The sequence below is a fragment of the Cryptomeria japonica genome, chromosome 5 (genome assembly GCF_030272615.1).
Source record: "Cryptomeria japonica chromosome 5, Sugi_1.0, whole genome shotgun sequence".
Taxonomy (NCBI): Eukaryota; Viridiplantae; Streptophyta; class Pinopsida; order Cupressales; family Cupressaceae; genus Cryptomeria; species Cryptomeria japonica.
Window position 1 is genome coordinate 230776110 of NC_081409.1, and position 7126 is coordinate 230783235.

At 33.6% G+C, this 7126-nt stretch overlaps 1 long non-coding RNA gene across 1 annotated transcript; it reads left to right on the plus strand.

Moving 5' to 3' along the window:
* The first annotated feature begins 228 nt into the window (after window positions 1–228).
* On the plus strand, window positions 229–5088 carry LOC131029076 (uncharacterized). The gene is made up of 3 exons (XR_009102679.2): window positions 229–1601; window positions 1689–1929; window positions 4368–5088. It is a non-coding gene; the product is annotated as an uncharacterized LOC131029076 (long non-coding RNA).
* Window positions 5089–7126: the final 2038 nt, after the last annotated feature.

A 7126-nucleotide genomic window follows, 5' to 3' on the forward strand; every position in this document is an offset into this window, starting at 1 on the left:
ATCAAGTTTAACTATTTCATGTGAATTGCTATGGCATAGACTTGAAGATGTCAGAAGAAAATACGCTTTGCATTAAGAAATGTGGGTTTTTCGGTACTGCTGAGAATATGAATATGTGTTCTCTGTGTTATAAAAAATATATGGAAAAAAAATCGTTGGCTGAAAAGGTAGCAAAGGAAGTGAAGGAGAAAGAAGAGAGCGAAGCAGCAGCAAAAAATGCAGAAGAAACATAGAAAGAAGAAGGAGAAATAGAGAAAGAAGAAGTAGAAAGAATATTGAGAGAAATATTAGAAACAGAGAAAGTAGGAGAAATAGAGAAAGAAGCAGCAAAAAGAATATTGAGAGAAATAGAAGAAAAAGAGAAACGAGGAGAAATAGAGAAAGAAGCAGCAAAAAGAATATTGAGAGAAATAGAAGAAAAAGAGAAAGAGGCAGCAGTTAAAGAAACAGAAAGAGAGGTAGCAGAGTCCAGATGTTTCAACTGCAATAAGCATTGCAGAATGGGAATGAGTTTTAAATGCAGATGCGATCATGTATTTTGTATCAAGCACAAACATCCAGAGGAGCATAATTGTTCTTTTGATCACAAGAGATTTGGGTGTCAAAGTCTTGCCAAAAAAAACCCCATACTCAAGCCTTCCAAGATTGACAAACTATGATTTAATTCTTGATGTTAGAATAGACTTTTATGATCTATATGTGTGCTTTTTGTCCAGAAATGATATTTCTGTTGGTTTACTGTATACCAATTTTGCCCGTGGATTTCTTGTTTTTTTTAGTTGAAATTATTCTTGCAACGAATCAAAATGAGCATATCAAAACAAAATTAGGTCTCCGAAGTGTAGCCGTGTCTTTGTAATGGACTGCGATGGTGGGCACATAAGGAGGTTGGTGTCTTGCTACAGGCATGCTGTATTTGGACGTGGCACTCTAGAAATAGTTAATGTGGCTTGCTTGTGCTTTCACATTTTCTATGCACTTTGCAGGTGGCTTGTGCATCACCTGTTTCATCCCTCTTCAATTTCCCCTAGGCTGTTATTATGACTGATCTCTTTGATTTCAAGATCATGTTTTCCGATCTGAAGCTTCTTTCCAGAATTTGAGCTACAGCCACTGATATGATCTTCAGATTTTGAGCTACAGCCAGTGATATCTATATATTCTCTGATCTGAAGCTTCTTTCCAAAATTTCATCCATGATCATGCAAAGAAATTTTGTTGAGTAAACCAGTCTGAGCGTAGCAACCTCCAGATAATCCAGCAGACGTTACCCCTTAGCGAAGCCTTAAGGGAAACCTGTCATTATATAAATTCAGGCCTCCTGGTTTTCGTCCCCCTCTGAAAAGCAATCCCTTAAAAAAAACAGAAAACCCAAAATCTATCATGTAGAATCATCCGTAAGAGATAACAGTTTTTGTTTTCGTTTTTATTAAATGGAAACCCTAGAAAAAAATAAAAGAGAGAAAAATGTGCCTTGATTATCCTTCCACATTTTGCATACATGTCTGCGTCCACGCAAGTACAGATGGTTTCAACAATATTTCCTGATGCTACCAGTCAAAGGTTTAAAACTCGCCAAAGGAGATTGCAGAGGAATTGAAGTGAGTTGCTTGTCATGGTTTCAGCGAGTTTTTTAATAAATCTGTACACAGCAGATAATTTTTTGTTGTGTTTTATTTCTTTCTCAGAGTCTTTCTTTGAATGTCTGCTAAAAAATAAGACAATGTCAAGATTTCCTCCTGTTGTGCTTCGCTTCAGATAGTTCGGCTCCTGCCATTAATTCCCATTATCGACTAACTGCTCGATATCCTCGGTTCCTGCCATTGTTTGCCATTATCCACTAAATGCTCTATATCTTGGGCTTAGCCGGTTACCCCATGCTTTACAGAGGCCTGCTTTTCAATTGCCCGGCTCCTCTCAATGCAACTGGTATACAATTTTCTTGAATATGTCAAATTCTTTTGTTATGGGTTTTATTTTGTATCCTCTCTGCAAATAGACTGTTTTCTAGAAAACCTTTTAATTACTTGCCAAATCTTTGAATACTCTCTGAATTTTAAAACTATTATTTGAGTGTGTCTTTGCCCATCAAGATTATCAATAGGGCTCCAAAAGTTCCTGATATCCTATCCTACACAACGAATTCCATAAAAACTCGCGAGTGCTCTTTGATCGAGGCTCTTCTTCTAAGGTTGGTTGATCTCTTTCTACTTGTCTCTTAAGCTGTTAAATGCCTTCAGGGAATAAAAACCCTTCATCCTGTCTTTTCTAGATGCCTTTGGCCTTTAGTTGTAAAGAATTGCATGTCTTCTGCCTCTTTTACTACTCATGTTTACCTTTTTCCCAACCAAGCAGCACAAGTGAACTACAAGTTAATCATTGTAGTGTGTGAAACCCCAAGAAATAATACTCTAGTCTGTCTTAACTCCTCCATAAATTTTTATGAAAGTAGAATTTAATATTTTTCCAATTTACAATGAATTTCACCACTCCCTTTGCCTTGTTTTTCCCTTTTCAGATTATGGATCAACCAGTTAATCTTATATTCCAGGTGAAACCAACCAACCACCCAAATCCAAGCTGCTATTATCTAACAAATTGTAGCAGAAGCAAGTTGACAGATGACTAAGATACTGACTGCTCTCATACCTGCTATTCTTCCTATGAAACAATTCCTTGAGCTCATATAAGAGCCAAAATTTCTCAAATCCACAAACAGCTCGAAGATCACGAATTCCTCCTAGACCATGTTAAAATCTAAAATTGGTCTAACACAGGTGAAGTACTTTTCGATAACCAATCTATGGATTGTGTCCATTTATGCACTCTTATTACAAGAGAATTCAATCAGAAGTGAGAGGGCTAGTTTTTCTCCTTCATCTTCCCTTCAAAAAAGGCTTGGGTCATTTATGCTGTTAATGGGGTGAACACATTCAGCTGCTTCAAATCCCTTGAGTATTAAGATTTGGGCCATCTCTTAGAAGAACCTTTGCCTTTAGATGATCACAACAAATATCTTTCTTAGATCCTTATGGATTACTATTATAAGCTGCCCAAAGATTCCATTCAATCTTTCAAACATTTGGTTAATAAATTTTTTAATATTTTTAAATATCTAAGACAACCAGCATCAATATCAAAGTTTCCTCACGACGAAGCATGGGCGAGATGAAACTGATGCCAATCGTATGAAGAGATGGCAATCAATTGTCCAGGAATCCACTGGTGCCAACAGTTTTGAGGAATGGACTTGGCTAACTAAAATATGTATATATAGAGTTTCTAACTAAAATATGTATATGTATAGTTTATAATCAATACAAAGAGGGCTTTTGCCAAAGTTTATAATTTTTATTTCTTTTTGGTCGGTAAAGACAGAGTCAAGATTTACATTAATTTGGATTAAATACAGAAATTTCTTAGCTGAGAATCATAACATTAAAAACATATTCTCAGCAATCCCAACAAAACATGATTTCCTCAACAGACAGGAAACCATTAAACTTATGGTTTGACCATTTTAACAGAGCCATCAATTAAGCAGTCTGAAGAAAATGAGACTAACCATTTTAACAGAGCCATCAATTAAGCAGTCTGAAGAAAATGAGACTAGAAACGTTTATGGCAGATTTCCAACTGCCTAGAACCAGAGAGTTTAAGCATAATAATAAGAAACCAAAATAAAGTTTATAATTTTTCTTAGGAAAGAGTTTAAGCATAATAATAAGAAACCAAAATAAAGTTTATAATTTTTCTTAGTTTTCCTGTGATTGTGATTTTAATTTGTTTGAATGTATTTATATAGGATACTTACGCTAATACGTTTTCAGAAATTCAGAGTAGGATACTTATGCTTAGAATTGAAAGCAATGAAAGCTATTATTGAAAGCAATGAAAGCATGGTAGATGAGAATTTCAGAATTTATTGGCCATTTTATAATGCATGGCTAAAATTGCTTATAATATTTCTATTCTATTGTTTGATTACATTTAGCTCTTTTTCAATGTTAGTGATACTGATGGATTTGAGTCGATTTGAAAAAGTACTGATACATATTACGCATTAACTGGGTAGCTTGGAATACACACATACACAGGTAACTTATCTAAAAGTATTAGAAAACTGAGAATTTGTGGCTTAAACTAATTATAATGGCATTTTGGCTTTATTTTTCGTGTATCTCAGATTTTACAAATGACGTTAATAAAGATATTTGTGGCAATTTTTTTTATTTATTTTTCTTTGAACTATGCTAATTTGTGTGTATTTTCAGTTTTACAAATGACATTAAAGAAGATATTTTCTTTCATTTTTCAAAAGCAACTTATGTTTTTGCCTTTAACTATAATTTGTGTGTTTTTTTCAGTTTTTATAATGTTTATGATCATGCACGCTGGCATGCAATATCAGCGCACCAGCCAGGTGGTTGCAGGCAAAGGGAAATTGCATCATGCAACCTTCTGAATCATATGAGTGGTCTCGAAGTGATTAACATGTTGTTGTTATCTCTGTTTTTGCTATACAATCAATCATAATTGCACCGAGCAAGAGCAGTTTTATAGTAGCTACAAGTTTCTGGGTCTGAAAGCTTTTATCATTGTTCTTTCTCCATCTCCAAATACTACATGGATCTCTTCCAAAGGAAAATAAGAGTTTGAACATCTTCCAAAAGAAATTTGAGTTTTTTTTTCCATATTTTTGTCACATTCAGCACTTGCCTTAACAAATTTCTGGGTTTGAAGCCTTTATCATTTTTCTTTCTCCATCCACAAATACTACATGGATCTCTACTTTTATGAACATCTTCCAACATTTTTCTTTCTCCATCCACAAATACTACATGGATCTCTACTTTGAAATAAGCTATGAACATCTTCCAAAGGACAATAAGAGTGTGTTTTTTTGCCATATTCTGCACTCAGCCTTTATCATTGTTCTTTCTCCATCCATAAAATTCACTCTGAAGCCTCTATCAATGTTCTTTCTCCATTCACAACTTGAATTTTTTTTTTGATCGGTAAAGGCAGAGTCAAATTATATTGATTATATAGAATTTACAGAGCAATGGTTTTTTTAGCAGAATCCAAAAAAAGAAGCATCAAAATTCCTTCTAATAGAAAAGAAGGAATGCTACCAGGCATTCTATAGAAGGCATAAGGAGTCCTCCTTAAAAACATATGTAAGTCTGAGAAAACCCTTTTAAAACAACTTGAATTTTATGGTAACTACAAGTCAGGATTTTATTGTAACTAAAAGTCAGGTTTTATGGTAGTTACAAGTTTCTGGATCTGAAGCCTTTATCATTGTTCTTTCTCCATCCACAAATACTATATGGATTTCTACTTTGAAATAAGAAATAAGCTATGTACATCTTCCAAATTATTTTTTCACATTCTGCACTCGCCTTAACCCAATAATTTTCACATTCTGCACTCGCCTTAACCTGTATGTAGCATAATGGACATCTACCAAAACCTTCAACTAATCGTTGTCTATGTTGTCAACTAGAGCGATATCTACCCAAAAAAACCTTCAACTAATCGTTGTCTATGTTGTCAACTAGAGCGACATCTACCAAAAAAAACCTTCAACTAATTGTTGTCTACGTTGTCGATTAGAGCATTTGGCTTGGTTGTAGAGGAATTGCTATGGTATATGTTTAGTAGAAAATTGATTAGCATAGTTTTTTCGAAATCTCAATATAAACCTTATTGATTTCAAAATTATTTACACTATTTAATCATTTCATGAATTTATACTTTGAAATAAAGTATGAACATCTTCCAAAGGATACATACATCAAACAGTAACAAAAATAAAAGTGTAGTTTTGCTAGCTAGTTATATTTCTTCACAAATTCACTGTTGACTAGTGCAATCACTGAAATACCTCCTCTCTCTTCTCCTCATTCTACAATGCACCCCTCTATTGTTTTTTCCTCCTCATTATGCAATGCACCCCTCTATTGTTTTGTTTTTTCCACTTTCTTATCTCAATTAGACAAGCAATTTGCTCACTTTCTAATCTCAATTAGACAGGCAATGTTGTAATAAATATTTGGATTCACTTATTAGACAGTTCACTGCAAAATCATTTTTGACTGTATTCAGCAGTGACTACTGCTGCACATTGAAGTTCGTAACTCTTTTGAACAATGAAATTAAAGACTTACATTACACAACCCTCTTCTTAAAAAAATGCATGTAGATTATCTCTCATAGATTCTGCATGTCATAATATTGAAGAAACATCACACCTCTTCTTTAAAAAATGCATATAAGAGGCACCTCTTATAGATTCTGCAGGTCATCTAAAATGTGTTATCCATCCCTATCCCTTCTCATACCCACTCTTATTTGCTACTAAAATATTCAAAATTCAATCAACCAGCATTTTGTATTATATTGTTCTCTGCTATTTATTTTTCATTAGGCAGGGACTCCAGCAGCTCTTCTTGATTTAAAAAGTTTGGTATTTTTTTAAAAAAGGGGTTGAAGATACATATATAAAAGATAGAATAAACTCTACTTCTTAAGAGCGCAAAGTTTTATAATTCATTCTAAAAAAGAGTTACTCTGAAATCTATTGATTGAATTTGCGAGTAAACCTCTCCCACTTAGTAGGCCTTGTACTACAACATATAATTTGTTAAAACTTTCTCTTTTTTTCAAAATAGGATTTAGATGTAATGACTTTCCTCCTCTTTGGTAGTTCAAGTAGATCCCATGTGTCACATTCTTTCAAATACTTAATTTCATCTTCCATGACCTTCCTTCACATCAAGCTCGTTTGGAGACAAAATACACCATTGTAATTAGAAATGCTATAACTTTGAACGAGGACCTTCTAAGAGGTTTAACAAGCGGCTTCTATTTTTCTTTATTAGAAATCAAATTTTAGTTTTCTCTTTGCTACTTTTGTCTACGTCTTCCTAAATTTTAATTGAATATCAAAATGCATTATTTTGTTAGGCTTCATATGAGATTGTTCATCATTTTTCAATTCCCTTAACTTATGCAAAAATAATATCTGAATGTTCTCAATCTTCTTTAAAAAATGCATATAAGAGGCACCTCATATTTATCTCAATCATAAAAAAGAAGATAAATATAAATCTGAATGTTC